The following is a 17,598-nucleotide window of genomic DNA, read 5'->3' on the forward strand; positions in this document are numbered from 1 at the left end:
TCAGTGTCAGAAGTGAAAACAGAATCCCACTTATGAAAACAGAAAGATAATTGGAGCCAGTTGTTTTAGAAAAAAGACTCGGGGTCAGTGGGGGGGGAATCTTATTAAATTGTAAGGCATGAATTGAATATATTCACCAAAACTCTTGGCGTCATTGTTAGAAAATCTGGCTGACTCTTACGCAAACTGAATATTTGCATGGCTACTAAGTTTTTCAGCCCAAATGATTCACCACCTTTACCCTTACATTTATGTACTTATATCAGAGTATTTATCATGTAGGTTGTGAAAATAAATACGCTGGAGTCCCCACATTACAGAAGGTGGCATGGTACTCACATTCAGAACAGAGAGCAGTTCTGTTCAAGAACCTCTTTACAACTGTATTAGTCCATTCTCACACTGCTATAAAGAACTACCCCAGACTGAGTGATAAAGGAAAGAGGTTTAATTGACACGATTTCACATGGCCGGGGAGGCCTCAGGAAACTTACAATCATGGCAGAAGGGTATCGCTTCTTGGCCTTTTGACTAAGATGAAGTGTAGAATCATGGCAGAAGTGAAAGCAAACATGTCCTTCTTCACATGGTGGCAGGAGAGTGAGTTCCGAGCAAGGAGGGCAAAGCCCCTTGTAAAAACCATCTGATCTCATGAGAACTCACTGACTCTCACAAGAACAGCATGGGGGTAACTGCCCCCATGATGCAACTACCTTTCACTGGGTCCCTCCCACGACATGTGGGGATTGTGGGAACTACAATTCAAGATGAGATTTGGTTGGGGATACAGCCAAACCGTATCAACAAGATTTGTTAAATTATATTTCAAATCTCCCTAGCGGAGAAAAGACAAATGCAGATTCTAGCATGGGAAAAGAAACAGAATGAGTCATGTCAAGGTTTTAATCCAAGTCATTCAGTGATTTAAAAAAAAAAAAAAGAAAAAAAGGGATGTTTTTTCCCTTATTGTTTCAACTCTATATGAGAGGTAAACCTTTCCTTTCATTGTAAAATTATTTTCATTTTCATCCTTTAAGGCCAAGTCTTCTATGAAACTTCACTTTCTCCCTGATCCATACTATATTCCTTTGTTGAACTCTTCTAATTAATATGCATGGCATCACAACATCAATTCATGAATAAGAGACTGTTAGAATGTTTATTAATTGGCCAGGAGTGGTGGCTCACACCATGTACAGTTTCTTCTTCTCTACTAAATCATTTTCATCTGCATATTACAAGCTCCAGACTCCCTTACCTTAACCAGAAAAAAAAAAAAGGAAAGAAAGGGAAAGCTTCCTTAACACTTTCTGAACTTTCCTAGTTCATTTCCTAGAAATGTTTCTCAAATTCTATCTCTCTGTCTTCGGGTCTTCACCTTTCAAGCATTCTATAAATTTTTAAAATTAAAATTTGAACTCAGGCCAGGCATGGTGGGCTCATGCCTGTAATGGCAGCACTTTGGAAGGCTGAGGCGATAGGACCACTTGCGCCTAGGAATTTGATACCAGCATGGCCAATGTGGCAAAACCCTGTCTCTACAAAAAGAAAAATTAGGCAGGTGTGGTGGCGCATGCCTATAGTCCCAGCTGCTTGGGAGGCTGAGGTGGGAGGATCACCTGAGCATTGGGAGGTAAAGGATGCAGTGAGCTGTGGTTATGCCACTGCACTCCAGTCTTGGTGACAGAGTGAGACCTTGTCTCGAATGAATGAGTGAATCAATAAATAAAAATTTGAACTTAAATGTAATAAGTGTATTTGATATGTATCTACCACTTGATATCTCTCTTTTTATAGAAACATTTAAACTTTTCATGTCTGAAAATATCTTTATACTATCCTTGTACTTAATTGATAGTTTGCTGGCTTTAGAATTTTAGGTTGGAAGTCATTTTTCCTTAGCACGTTGAAGGCATTGCTCAGTTATCTTCTGGCTTCCAGTATTGCTCCTGGGAAGTTTGCAGCCACTTTGATTCCTAATCTTTTGGATGTTGATCTGTTCCCACCCTCTTCCCTGAAAGCATTTGGAATTTTCTCTTTGGCCTGCTTTTCTGAAATTTATGATGGTAAATCTTAGTGAGAATCTATTTTCATTTGTTTTGCTTGACTCTCTGGAGCCCTTTCAGTCTGGGTAACAAGCCCTTCAATTCTGAGATATTTTCTTGAATTCCTTCATTGTTGATTTCCAATCCATATTTTTCTGTGCTCTCTTTCTAGAACTATTATTTGGATGTTGACCTTCTGAGTTGATCAGCAGATTTAAATTTTTTTATTTTCTGTTTTTCATTTCTGAGTTTTTTTCTGTATTTTTAGGAAGATTTCCTTGACTTCCAACCTTCCTAATGAGTTTTTTTTTTTTTCCTGTGATACTATTTTCTCTCTTTAAAAATCTTTCTGGCTTAAAGTGTGCAATCCATTGGTTTTTAGTACATCCACAGAGTTGTGCAACTACCACACATCACTATCAATTTTAGAACATTTTCATTACCCAGAAATAAAGCTCTGTACCCATTGATAGTCACACCCCTATTTCTCCACACCTCAGCCTTAGGTCACCACTAATCTGCTTTCTGCCTCTACAGAGTTGCCTATTCTGAACACTTCATTTAAATGGAGTCATATAATATATGGTCTCCTGTCACTGGCTTTTTTTACTTAGGAAAATGTTTTCAAGGTCCATCCATGTTGTAGCACGTTATCAGTACTTCATTCCATTTTATTGCTGACTGACATTCCATCGTGTCTATACTACATTTTGTTTATTCATCAGTTGGTGGACATTTGGGTTGTTTCCAATTTTTGACCATATGAATAACTTTGCCATGAACATTTGTGTACAAATTGTGTGACCAATTTTTTTTTTTTTTTTTTTTGAGACAGAGTCTTGCCCTGTTGCCCAGGCTGGAGTGCAGTGGTGCGATCTCAGCTCACTGCAACTTCCGCCTCCCAGGTTCAAGCTATTCTGCTGCCTCAGCCTCCTGAGCAGCTGGGATTACAAAGCACATGCCACCACCACACGCGGCTAATTTTTGTATTTTTAGAGAGACGGGGTTTCACCATGTTGGTTAGGCTGGTCTCAAACTCCTGACCTCGTGATCTGCCCGCCTCGGCCTCCCAACGTGTTGGGATTACAGGTGTGAGCCACCATGCCTGGCTGTGGACACATGTGTTTTAAACTCCTTTGGGCATACCTAAGGAGTGAAATTGCTGGCTGCTATGATAACTCTGTTTAATGTTTTGAGGAACTGCCAAACTTTTTCCAAGTGTACCCATTTTATATTTCCACCAGCAGTTTGTGAGGGTTCTGATTTCTCCACATCCTCATCAACATTTGTTATTGTCCATCTTTTTAATTATATTTATCCTACTGGGTGTGATTTGGTACCTCGGTTTTATTTATTTGTTTTGTTTTGGGTTTTTTTGTTTTGTTTTGTTTTGTTTTTGAGACAGAGTCTTTTTCTGTCTCCCAGGATGGAGTGTAGTGGTGTGATCATAGCTCAGTGCAGCCTCAATCTCCCAGGCTCAATCAATCCTCCCACCTCAGCCTCCTGAGTAGCTGGGACCACAGGTACGCACCACCACGCCTAGCTAATTTTTAGTAGAGATGAGGTCTCTCAGTGTTGCCCAGGTTGGTCTCGAATTCCTCAAGCTCAAGCAATCTTCCCACCTTGGCCTCTCAAAGTGCTGAGATGATGGGCATAAGCTGCTATGCCTGCCTGGTACCCCAGTTTTGATATGCATTTTCCTGATGGTTAATGACGTTGAGTATCATGTAGTCACCGCTGCCAGCCCATGCACTGTGTCCCCCCACTGTGCTGCCACCCTGCTCCTCCGCCTGTCACAATGGAAGAAGAGATTGCCACTCTGGTCATTGACAATGTCTCTGGCATGTGCAAAGCTGGATTTGCTGGGGACGACGCCCCCCGAGCTGTGTTCCCCTCCATCCTCAGGCACCCCTGGCACCAGGGCATGATGATGGGCATGGGCCAGAAGGACTCCTATGTGGGTGATGAGGCCCAAAGCAAGCGCGGCATCCTGACCCTGAAGATTGGGACTCTGACCCCATCAAGCATGGCATCATCATCAACTGGGATGATATGAAGATTTGGCACCACACCTTCTACAGCAAGCTGCGTGTGGCCCCGGAGGAGCACCTGGTGCTGCTGACGGAGACCCTTGTGAACCCCAAGGCCAACAGAGAGAAGATGACCCAGATCATGTTTGAGACCTTCAACACCCTGTCCATGTACGTGGCCATCCAGGCCGTGCTATCTCTCTATGCCTCTGGACGCACCACTGGCATTGTTTTGGACCCTGGAGATGGGGTCATCCACATGGTGCCCATCTGCAAGGGCTATACCCTCCCCCACATCATCCTACATCTGGACCTGGCTGGTGGGGACCTGACTGACTACCTCATGAAGATCCTCACTGAGCGCGGCTACAGCTTCACCACCATGGCTGAGTGGGAGATCGTGGGTGACATCAAGGAGAAGCTGTGCTATGTCACCCTGGACTTCGAACAGGAGATGGCCACTGCTGCATCCTCCTCCTCCCTGGAGAAGAGCTAGGAGCTGCACAACGGCCTGGTCATCACCATCAGCAACGAGTGGTCCTGGTGTCTGGAGGCACTGTTACAGCCTTCGTTCCTAGGCATGGAATCTTGCAGCATCCATGAGACCACCTTCAACTCCATCATGAAGTGTGATGTGGACATCTGCAAATACCTACATGTCAACAAGGTGCTGTTCGGTGCCACCACCATGTACCCAGGCATCGCCAACAGGATGCAGAAGGTGATCACCACCCTGGCACCTGGCACCATGAAGATCAAGATCATTGCGCCCCCAGAGCACAGGTACTCTGTGTGCATCCGCGGCTCCATCCTGGCCTCACTGTCCGCCTTCCAGCAGATGTGGATTAGCAAGCAGGAGTACAATGAGTTGGTCCATCCATCGTCCACTGCATATGCTTCTAAATGGACTGCAAACAGATGCATAGCATTTGCTGCATGGCTTAATTCAGAAGCATAAATTTGCCCCTGCCAAACGCATACACTTCATGCTAGCCTCATGAAACTGGAATAAGCCTTCAAAAAGAAATTGTCCTTGAAGCTTGTATCTGATATCAGCAGTTGATTGTAGAACTTGTTGCTGATTTTGACCTTATATTCAAGTTAACTGTTCCCCCTTGGTATCTGTAGAATACCTATCCATATCTTTGATTTCACCCCTTAGTACATGTGGCTTGGTCACTTTGTGGCTGATGTAAGAACGTGCTTGTGGAAGACAAGTCTGTGGCTTGGTGAGTGTACATGGCCAGCAGTCTCCAATCTGTGCAGGGTATTAATGTGTCAGGGCTGAGTGTTCTGGGATTTCTCTAGAGGCTGGCAAGGGCTCCTGAACCAGTGGTTTCTGTCCTGCCAGTCTGTCAGGGTTGGAAAAGTCCAAGCCACAGGACCCAGTTTCCTTTCTTAGCTGATGTTTTCCTGCCAGAACACCGTGGGCTGTTAACTTGCCTTGAGTTGGAAGCAGTTTGTATTTTCACCTGTAAATGTATTAATCCTTTTAATTTATGTAAGGTTTTTTTGTATACAATTCTCAAATCTTGAAAGAGATGACAACAAATTTTGGTTTTCTACTGTTACATGAGAATATTAGGCCCCAGCAACATGTCATTGTGTAAGGAAAAATAAAAGTGCTGCCGTAAAAAAAAAAAAAAAAAAAAATCTTTTTATGTGATTTTGGCTATTTGTATGTGTTCTTTGCAGAAATATCTATTCAAATCTTTTGACTATTTTAGAATTGGGTTGTCTTTTTATTATTGAAATATATAAAAGAGTACTTTATATATTCTGGATACCAAACCCTTATCAGATATATGATTAGCAAATATTTTCTCCTGTTCTATGAGTTGAATTTTTACTCTATTGATAGTATCTTTTGAAACACAAGAAATTTTGTTAAAAGTCCAAATGTGTTTATTTTTTCCTTTGTTGGTTGTGGTTTTGAGGTCATATCTGTTATCTAGTCTGAGGTCACAAAAATTTATGGCTATATTTTCTTTTAATACTTTTATAGATTTAGCTCTTATATTTGGGCCCTTCATCCATTTTGAGTTAATTTCTGTATGTAGTATGAAATAGTGGTCTAAATTCATTATTTTGGATATGGATATATGGTTGTCCCAGCACCATTTGTTGAAAATATTCTTTTTTCTCCATTGGCTTGTCTTGGTACCCTCACCAAAAGTCAATTGACCATAAATGTGAAGGTTTATTTCTGGGTTTCTCCTATTTATGTTTTTAGCTTCCAAGAGCTCTTTGTTTTTCTTCAATTGCTTCCTTATTCATCCTGTTTTTCTATCATGGGTCATTGTCTTTGTGAAGATATTAATAATGGCTTTTAAAACTTTCATTTCTCTGCATAGTCTCTATTTCTCCAGGTTACCTTTTCCCCTGTTCATGATTTTGATCTCTGTGTTTTGTTCCATAGTGTCTATTAAAATATGTATTATTCTCAATTGTCTGTTCAAGTTTAAAGACAGAGCACTAAAGCCTAATTGAAAGCTCTGTGTGTTTAAGTAGAGTTTACCAGCTGTGGACCTCACTGTCAGATGATCTAGTAGACCTTATCAATAGGACAATATCTAAATTGTTTTTCTTAAGCAACTTAGAAAGCTCTCTATTACTCTTCATGGAAGGGTATAATCATGGCTCCCAGCATTCTGCAGTTTCAGTGTGGAGTGGACTGGGTTTTTTCAACTGTTAGAAAGTAAGTTTTCCCTTAGTTCTACATGTTTTCAGTAAAGCATCTGCATCTTCAAAAGTGTCTAGTGGTCCCTAGGCCAAAAACTCTGCTTTTTAACTTCTTCAGAGAATAAATTCTGGTTTCCTGTATGGATTAAGGGGCACCAAGGTGATGAGTCACCCAGTGAAGTAGAACAGTGGATATGACATAGAGGCCTAAGTGCTTCTTAAAAATCAGCTCACCTGTATGTATAACACCACTTCCAGAGACTTTGGAGGTTCCATGGTATAAACCAGGCTGCTTTTTCCCACTGCTGGCTTAGGACTCAGCTTTCTCAAATCTGCAGTCAGTTACCATTCCCTCCATTCTCCAATATCCATAATTTTGTTGCTGCAATTTCTTCTTCCATTCTCTTCATCCTTGTGGATTTATAACTAAAAAGAAAACCAAAAATAAAGCAACCCTTTACATTTATTGTAGCTGGATTTCTGGAGGTAAAAAGTTAACTATTTGTGTTCATTCTGTCATCTTTAACCAAAAGACAGAATATTAAACAATATTTTTGCTATTGGTTTGTGATTTATGTTATATGTGCATTGGAGCCAAGGATAAAATCTTTGAAATTTGTTGAGGCTTGCTTTGTAAGCCTTGGATTGATTGATTTTTATAAATGTTTCATATGTGCTTAAGAAGAATGTACTGTATAATTGTTGGTATCTAAATCATTTGTTGGATCAAACTTGCTAATTATTATATAAATATTCACATACTTGGTAATTTTCTTATTCTTAATCTATCAATTATCTAGAGAAGTTTGTTAAAATCTACCACTTCAATTGTAGACTTGTCAGTTTCTCCTTGTAAATCTGTCAACTTTTGCTTATATCATATATTTAGAAGCTATGAATTAGGGCCATACATGTTACAGAGTAGTTCTATCTTCTTGCTAGATTACTCCTATTAATCATATATAATAGGCCTCTTTATTTCTCTATCAATGCTTTTTGCCATTAGTTCTGTTTTATCTATCATATAGTTTTATTTAATTTTAGCCTGGTGTATCTTTTTCTATCCCTTTACTTTCAGCCTTTCTATGTTTATCTATTTTACGTGTATCTCTTGCAAAATAGCCTATAAATGAATTTTTAGAATCAATCTGACAATATTTGTCTTAACTTCAAATTTTACATTTATTATAATTACTGATATGTTAGATTTATTTCTGCTGTTTGTATAATGCTTACTACTGTGTTTTAACTATTTATCATTTTCTTTTTCTTTCCTGCCTTCTACCAGATTACAAGCCCTCCCACTCTTTTTTCAGTCCACTAATTTGGAAGTTATATATTCTGTTTGTATTACGTTAGTGAATACTCTTAAAATTTTAAAGTTGCAGTTGACTTAAAGTCTAAATTCAGTCAAATTCTTTATTCTTCTCCAGAACAACTCCACAGTCTTGTTCTGATTAGATGTTATTATTGTCCAGTTTTTATACTTGTTTTTATATTCAAATTTGTTCTTTTTTATTGTTCTGTGGCTTGGATTTATACAGGAGTCTTAATTCTGCCTTATGCAGACTCTTCCTCCTCCCTATATTTAGTTGATTGGACCAGGGGTAGACACTGGATCTAAGTCAGGCTAACCCCTGGAAACCTGAAACTGGGCCCAAGAGACACTAGTTGGACCTAGCAAAAAGCCAGAGATGAGAGAGAGGGAAAATTTGATTCCTGATGACTTTGCAGTTTCTGATTCCAGTTTCTCAAGAGGTGCAGCTTTGGAGTTCTCTGAGATATTCCTGTATCCTTGCAATAAATTCTCCTTTTTTGCTAAAGTAATTTATAGTGGGTTTCTTTCTTGTTATCAAAGGAACTTGAAAATGCCATTCTCCTTCCCAGAATTACTAATTTTAAATTAATTATATCATTGCACATCTGTTTAGTACTTCATAGCTTACTGAATATGTACTGTCATTAATTATTCTCATCACAACAATGTGAATATTAATGGTTTTTCAACTAGATAAATGAGGAAACTGAGGCCCAGACTCATAAATGATTGGCCCATGTTCTTAAAGATGTGGTTGATCAGCTTATATGAAAAGCCAGGTGTTATTTTTAGCCCGGTGGCTTCCTGTGCATCATTGCATTCTAAGTTAGCCTAAGGTTGTCACAAAGGTTGTTTTCATAACATAGAGCTTCATCTTCTCCAAAGAAATAGAATTGAGATTATAGGGAAAATCTTTTATATTAAATGCTTAGATAATATAATGAGAAATCTGTTATTCTATTTGGAGGAAAATTACTTTGGGTACAATTTATATGATATCAGTTGCTATGATATATGGTTTTTAATAATCAACACAGGTGGAGGCTTATAATAAAAGGGTGCCTTGCTATTATAGTAGAAGAATGAAATAACCTGCAGTCCACATTTATCTGTGAATGCTACTCAATTTTCTTTCTCCTTAGCCTTGCAGCTTTCTTTAAATTAGAAAATTAAATCTTCAGGGTCATTATTTTAAAAGATACTCTATTCTTCCTCTTCCCTGATAACAAATTCCTTATATATTAAGAATTACTGGAGCAATATTTTATCCTGTATATGGCCAGTGATTTAAAGGATGCTTTCCATTTCTGAAATTGCATTAGGAGTACATAAATGCTTTTTAAAAAATATTTATTCAGTAAAGCAAGTATGATACCTATTTGCAACACTAGGCCACATGTGAGATTTTTAAAACAATGAGTTAGTCACTGTCTTTAAAGAGCATATAGCTGATAATATTACCAGCCAATATTCTTTGAATACTTACTATTCGCCAGTCACTGTTGTAAATATTTTAGATCATATGTTAATTCACTTAATCTTCACAACAATCCTGTGAGGTATATACTATTATTATCACCATTTTATAGATAAGAATATTGAGGTACCTTTACAGAGAAGGTAGAGTAATAAGCTCAAGTCACATAGCTAGTAAGCTGTAAAGCCAGGACTAGAATATATGCCTGACTCGCGGCAAAGTTCATGCTTTTTCTTCTTATGCCATGCTGCCTTTAGAGCTGAGGAAAACAGTCTAGTGGGGAGGCTAATGAAATAAACCAGTGTGAGGCGATAAGTTCCTGGAGTAAGGGCAGTCATATCACCACATTTCTTGAATTTTCTCAGTAGTGATTTCGGATACTCTGCTTGTCTCTATGAGCCATGAAAATGTTAGGCAAAATCTTGTGTTTTAGTACATAGAGTAATTGCTTTTTGAACCTAGAGGTAATTATATTTCTTTTCTCAGACTGTGTGTACAAATTTTTGATTACACTAACATGATCACCATGGAAAGTGAGAATGGAGAAAAAAAAGATTTCAAGGGAATCATACTAATAATACATATTCACCTTTTTATCAGTCATTACTAGGTAACATGATCACCATGGGAAGTGAGAATGGAGAAAAAAATGATTTCAAGGGAATCATACTAATAATACATACCTTTTTATCAGTCATTACTAGGTGTTAGACACTATGCTAAGTGTTTTACCTGTTTTAATTTAACCTCACAACAATTCTGTTAGGTAAGTGTTATTACTCACCAAAGCTAAGAAAGGTTAAGTAAGTTGTCCAATCTCACATGGCTCATTAGTGATAGAACTGTGTTTTGAACACAGGTCTATCCCATTACCGAGCTATTTGAAACTGCTTCTGGAAACAAATTTGATGTCACTCGAATAGCCCATGTTGCTAGGATTACAACATGTCAAATGCCTCTGTAGTGACAGATGGTTTGGATAACAAGATTGATTAAAGTTAACTTTGACCTGAGAAATTGTGTGGTTTTAGATGGAAGAAGAGGTGTTGAAGGAAGACTGAGCCAGCTGCTGACCAATGGGATAGAATTTGAGAGGGAGAAGTGTTGGAAGTGGAGTTACAGTTTCCTCCCTGATTTTTTCCTTATTAACTTTACTACTCAGTGCAAGTTTGCAACAGGGCAGTCTTGCTACGGTATCTCCTCTGTGATCTAGTCTCCATACCTAGTTAGGTTAATCTGTAAAGTTAAGCATTGAGCTTGATATCAGTGACCCAATTAAGATGGTTTCACTCCCAAGAAAATTCATATAAGAATAACTCTAAGCATGGCCATAGATTTTAATCAAACCTTGCATAGAATTTTTTTTCTTTTTTTTAAAAAAATTATTTTTCTTTGAAGTTCCAGGGCACATGTGCAGGATGTGCAGGTTTGTTACATAGGTAAACGTGTACCATGCTAGTTTGCCGCACCTATCAACCCATCCCGTAGGTGTTAAGCCCAGCATGCATTAGCTGTTTATCCTAATGCTCTCCCTCCCCCACCCCAACCCCTGGCAGGCCCCAGTGTGTTGTTCCCCTCCCTGTGTCCGTATGTTCTCATTGTTCAGCTTCTACTTACAAGTGAGAATATGCGGTGTTTGGTTTTCTGTTCCTGTGTTAGTTTGCTGAGGATAATGGCTTCCAGCTCCCTCCATGTCCCTGGAAAGGACATGATTTCATTCCTTTCTATGATTACATAGTATTCCATGGTATATATGTACCACATTTTCTTTATCTGGTCTATCATTGAGGGGCATTTGGGTTGATCCCGTGTCTTTGCTATTGTGAATAGTGCCGCAATGAACATATATGTGCGTGTATCTTTGTAATAGAATGATCTATATTCCTTGGGGTATATACCCAGTAATGGGATTGCTGGGTCAAATGGTATTTCTGGTTCTAGGTCTTTGTGGAATTGCCACACCATCTTCTACCATAGTTGAACTAATTTACATTCTCACCGATGGTGTAAAAGTGTTTTTATTTCTCCGCAACCTTGCCAGCATCTGTTGTTTCTTGCTTTTTAATAATCGCCATTCTGACTGGTGTGAGATGGTATCTCATCGTGGTTTCGATTTGCATTTCTCTAATGATCAGTGATGTTGAGATTTTTTTCATATGTTTGCTGGCTGTATGAATGTCTTCTTTTGAGAAGTGTCTTTTCATGTCTTTTGCCCACTTTTTAATGGGGTTGTTTTTTTTCTTGTAAATTTGTTTAAACTCATTGTAGATTCTGGATATTAGACCTTTGTCAGATGGATAGATTACAAAAATTTTCTCCCACTCTGTAGGTTGGCTGTTCACAGTGATCATAGTTTCTTTTGCTGTGCAGAAGCTCTTTAGTTTAATTATATCCCATTTGTCAATTTTTGCTTTTGTTGCGGTTGCTTTCATCATAACATCTTTGCCTGTGCCTATGTCCTAAATGTTATTACCTACATTTTCTTCTAGGGTTTTTATAGTTTTGGATTTTACATTTAACTATTTAGTCCATCTTGAGTTAATTTTTGTATAAGGTTTAAGGAAGGGGTCCAGTTCAATTTTCTGCATATGGCTAGCCAGTTCTCCCAGCACCATTTATTAAATAGAGAATCCTTTCCCCATTGCTTGTTTTTGTCAGGTTTGTTGAAGATCAGGTGGTTATAGTTGAGTAGTCTTTTTTCTGAGTTCTCTATTCTGTTCCATTGGCCCTATGTGTCTGTTTTTGTACCATTACCATATGTTTTGGTTACTGTAGCCTTTTAATGTAGTTTGAAGTCCAGTAGTGTGATGCTTCCAACTTTGTTCTTTTTGCTTAGGATTGTCTTGGCTATACAAGCTCTTTTTTGGTTTCATATGAATTTTAAAATAGTTTCTTCTAATTCTGTGAAGAATGTCAATGGTAGTTTAATGGGAATAGCATTGAATCTATAAATTACTTTGGGGAGTATGGCTATTTTCACCGTATTGATTCTTCCTGTCCATGAACATGGAATGTTTTTCCGTTTGTTTGTGTCCTCTCTGATTTCCTTGAGCAGTGGTTTGTAGTTCTTCTTGAAGCGGCCCTTCACTTCCCTTGTTAGCTGTATTCCTAGGTATTTTATTCTTTTTTGCAGTTGCGAATGGGAGTTTATTCATGATTTGGCTCTCTGCTTGCCTGTTGTTGGTGTATAGGAAAGCTTGAGACTTTTGCACATTGATTTTGTATCCTGAGACCTTGCTGAAGTTGGTTATCAGCTTAAGAAGCTTTTGGGCTGAGACAATGGAGTTTTCAAGATACAGGATCATTTCATCCGAAAACAAAGACAATTTGACTTCCTCTCTTCCTATTTGAATATCCTTTTTTCTTTCTCTCGCCTGACTGCCCTGACCAGAACTTTCAGTATTATGTTGAATAGGAGTGGTGAGAGAGGGTATCCTTGTCTTGTGCTGGTTTTCTTTTCTTTTTTTTTTTTTAAATTATACTTTAAGTTCTAGGGTACATGTGCATAATGTGCAGGTTTGTTACATATGTATACTTGTGCCATGTTGGTGTGCTGCACCCATCAACTCGTCAGCACCTATCAACTCGTCATTTACATCAGGTATAACTCCCAATGCAATCCCTCCCCCCTCCCTCCTCCCCATGATAGGCACCGGTGTGTGATGTTCCCCTTTCCGAGTCCAAGTGATCTCATTGTTCAGTTCCCACCTATGAGTGAGAACATGCGGTGTTTGGTTTTCTGTTCTTGCGATAGTTTGCTGAGAATGATGGTTTCCAGCTGCATCCATGTCCCTACAAAGGACACAAACTCATCCTTTTTGATGGCTGCATAGTATTCCATGGTGTATATGTGCCACATTTTCTTAATCCAGTCTGTCACTGATGGACATTTGGGTTGATTCCAAGTCTTTGCTATTGTGAATAGTGCTGCAATAAACATATGTGTGCATGTGTCTTTATAGCAGCATGATTTATAATCCTTTGGGTATATACCCAGTAATGGGATGGCTGGGTCATATGGTACTTCTAGTTCTAGATCCTTGAGGAATCGCCATACTGTTTTCCATAATGGTTGAACTAGTTTACAATCCCACCAACAGTGTAAAAGTGTTCCTATTTCTCCACATCCTCTCCAGCACCTGTTGTTTCCTGACTTTTGAATGATTGCCATTCTAACTGGTGTGAGATGATATCTCATTGTGGTTTTGATTTGCATTTCTCTGATGGCCAGTGATGATGAGCATTTTTTCATGTGTCTGTTGGCTGTATGAATGTCCTCTTTTGAGAAATGCCTATTCATATCCTTTGCCCAATTTTTGATGGGGTTGTTTGTTTTTTTCTTGTAAATTTGTTTGAGTTCTTTGTAGGTTCTGGATATTAGCCCTTTGTCTGATGAGTAGATTGCAAAAATTTTTTCCCATTCTGTAGGTTGCCTGTTCACTCTGATGGTAGTTTCTTTTGTTGTGCAGAAGCTCTTTAGTTTAATTAGATCCCGTTTGTCAATTTTGGCTTTTGCTGCCGTTGCTTTTGGTGTTTTAGACATGAAGTCCTAGCCCATGCCTATGTCCTGAATGGTATTACCTAGGTTTTCTTCTAGGGTTTTTATGGTATTAGGTCTAACATTTAAGTCTCTAATCCATCTTGAATTAATTTTCGTATAAGGAGTAAGGAAAGGATCCAGTTTCAGCTTTCTACTTATGGCTAGCCAATTTGCCCAGCACCATTTATTAAATAGGGAATCCTTTCCCCATTTCTTGTTTTTCTCAGGTTTATCAAAGATCAGATGGCTGTAGATGTGTGGTATTATTTCTGAGGACTCTGTTCTGTTCCATTGGTCTATATCTCTGTTTTGGTACCAGTACCATGCTGTTTTGGTTACTGTAGCCTTGTAGTATAGTTTGAAGTCAGGTAGCGTGATGCCTCCAGCTTTGTTCTTTTGACTTAGGATTGTCTTGGAGATGCGGGCTCTTTTTTGGTTCCATATGAACTTTAAAGCAGTTTTTTCCAATTCTGTGAAGAAACTCATTGGTAGCTTGATGGGGATGGCATTGAATCTATAAATTACCTTGGACAGTATGACCATTTTCACGATATTGATTCTTCCTATCCATGAGCATGGTATGTTCTTCCATTTGTTTATGTCCTCTTTTATTTCACTGAGCAGTGGTTTGTAGTTCTTCTTGAAGAGGTCCTTTACATCCCTTGTAAGTTGGATTCCTAGGTATTTTATTCTCTTTGAAGCAATTGTGAATGGAAGTTCATTCATGATTTGGCTCTTTGTTTGTCTCTTACTGGTGTATAAGAATGCTTGTGATTTTTGCACATTAATTTTGTATCCTGAGACTTTGCTGAAGTTGCTTATCAGCTTAAGGAGATTTTGGGCTGAGACAATGGGGTTTTCTAAATATACAATCATGTCATCTGCAAACAGGGACAATTTGACTTCTTCTTTTCCTAACTGAATACCCTGTATTTCTTTCTCTTGCCTGATTGCACTAGCCAGAACTTCCAACACTATGTTGAATAGGAGTGGTGAGAGAGGGCATCCCTGTCTTGTAGCAGTTTTCAAAGGGAATTTTTCCAGTTTTTGCCCATTCAGTATGATATTGGCTGTGTGTTTGTCATAAATAGCTCTTAGGATTTTGAGGTACGTTCCATCAATACCGAATTTATTGAGAGTTTTTAGCATGAAGGGCTGTTGAATTTTGTCAAAAGCCTTTTCTGCATCTATTGAGATAATCATGTGGTTTTTGTCTTTGGTTCTGTTTATATGCTGGATTACGTTTATTGATTTGCGTATGTGGAACCAGCCTTGCATCCCAGAGATGAAGCCCACTTGATCATGGTGGATAAGCTTTTTGATGTGCTGCTGGATTCGGTTTGCCTGTATTTTATTGAGGATTTTTGCATCGATGTTCATCAGGGATATTGGTCTAATATAGACCAATAATATTTTTTTGTTGTGTCTCTGCCAGGCTTTGGTATCAGGATGATGTTGGCCTCATAAAATGAGTTAGGGAGGATTCCCTCTTTTTCTTTTGATTGGAATAGTTTCAGAAGGAATGGTACCAGCTCCTCCTTGTACCTCTGGTAGAATTCAGCTGTGAATCCATCTGGTCCTGGACTTTTTTTGGTTGGTAGGCTATTAATTATTGCCTCAATTTCAGAGCCTGCTATTGGTCTATTCAGGGATTCAGCTTCTTCCTGGTTTAGTCTTGGGAGAGTATAAGTGTCCAGGAAATTATCCATTTCTTCTAGATTTTCTAGTTTATTTGCATAGAGGTGTTTATAGTATTCCCTGACGGTAGTTTGTATTTCTGTGGGGTTGGTGGTGATATCCCCTTTATCATTTTTTATTGGGTCTACTTAATTCTTCTCTCTTTTCTTCTTTATTAGTCTTGCTAGTGGTCTATCAATTTTGTTGATCTTTTCAAAAAACCAACTCCTGGATTCATTGATTTTTTGGCGGGTTTTTCGTGTCTCTATCTCCTTCAGTTCTGCTCTGATCTTAGTTATTTCTTGCCTTCTGCTAGCTTTTGAATGTGTTTGCTCTTGCTTCTCTAGTTCTTTTAATTGTGATGTTAGAGTGTCAATTTTAGATCTTTCCTGCTTTCTCTTGTGGGCATTTAGTGCTATAAATTTCCCTCTACACACTGCCTTATATGTGTCCCAGAGATTCTGGTATGTTGTATCTTTGTTCTCATTGGTTTCAAAGAACATCTTTATTTCTGCCTTCATTTTGTTATGTACCCAGTAGTCATTCAGGAGCAGGTTATTCAGTTTCCATGTAGTTGAGTGGTTTTGATTGAGTTTCTTAGTCCTGAGTTCTAGTTTGATTGCACTGTGGTCTGAGAGACTGTTTGTTATAATTTCTGTTCTTGTACATTTGCTGAGGAGTGCTTTACTTCCAATTATGTGGTCAATTTTGGAATAAGTGTGATGTGGTGCTGAGAAGAAAGTATATTCTGTTGATTTGGGGTGGAAAGTTCTGTAGATGTCTATTAGGTCTGCTTGCTGCAGAGATGAGTTCAATTCCTGGATATCCTTGTTAACTTTCTGTCTCGTTGATCTGTCTAATGTTGACAGCGGGGTGTTGAAGTCTCCCATTATTATTGTATGGGAGTCTAAGTCTCTTTGTAAGTCTCTAAGGACTTGCTTTATAAATCTGGGTGCTCCTGTATTGGGTGCATATATATTTAGGATAGTTAGCTCTTCCTGTTGAATTGATCCCTTTACCATTATGTAATGGCCTTCTTTGTCTCTTTTGATCTTTGATGGTTTAAAGTCTGTTTTATCAGAGACTAGTATTACGACCCCTGCTTTTTTTGGTTCTCCATTTGCTTGGTAGATCTTCCTCCATCCCTTTATTTTGAGCCTATGTATGTCTCTGCATGTGAGATGGGTCTCCTGAATACAGCAGACTGATGGGTTTTGACTCTTTATCCAGTTTGCCAGTCTGTGTCTTTTAATTGGAGCATTTAGTCCATTTACATTTAAGGTTAAGATTGTTATGTGTGAACTTGATCCTGCCATTATGATATTAACTGGTTATTTTGCTCGTTAGTTGATGCAGTTTCTTCCTAGCCTCGATGGTCTTTACATTTTGGCATGTTTTTGCAATGGCTGGTACCGGTTGTTCCTTTCCATGTTTAGTGCTTCCTTCAGGGTCTCTTGTAAGGCAGGCCTGGTGGTGATAAAATCTCTAAGCATTTGCTTATCTGTAAAGGATTTTATTTCTCCTTCACTTATGAAACTTAGTTTGGCTGGATATGAAATTCTGGGTTTAAAATTCTTTTCTTTAAGAATGTTGAATATTGGCCCCCACTCTCTTCTGGCTTGTAGAGTTTCTGCCGAGAGATCTGCTGTTAATCTGATGGGCTTCCCTTTGTGGGTAACCCGACCTTTCTCTCTGGCTGCCCTTAAGATTTTTTCCTTCATTTCAACTTTGGTGAATCTGGCAATTACGTGTCTTGGAGTTGCTGTTCTCGAGGAGTATCTTTGTGGCGTTCTCTGTATTTCCTGGATTTGAATGTTGGCCTGCCCTAC

At 38.7% G+C, this 17,598-nt stretch overlaps 1 protein-coding gene and 1 pseudogene across 2 annotated transcripts in view; both read left to right on the forward strand.

The window, feature by feature from the left end:
• The window catches only part of SYN2 (synapsin II), a 190,606-nt gene that overhangs the window by 53,454 nt on the left and 119,554 nt on the right, over positions 1 to 17,598 (forward strand). The window lies entirely within an intron of this gene.
• Positions 3,665 to 5,102, forward strand: LOC141409709 (actin, cytoplasmic 2-like; annotated as a pseudogene).

This window comes from Macaca fascicularis, chromosome 2, assembly GCF_037993035.2.
Source record: "Macaca fascicularis isolate 582-1 chromosome 2, T2T-MFA8v1.1".
Lineage (NCBI taxonomy): Eukaryota > Metazoa > Chordata > Mammalia > Primates > Cercopithecidae > Macaca > Macaca fascicularis.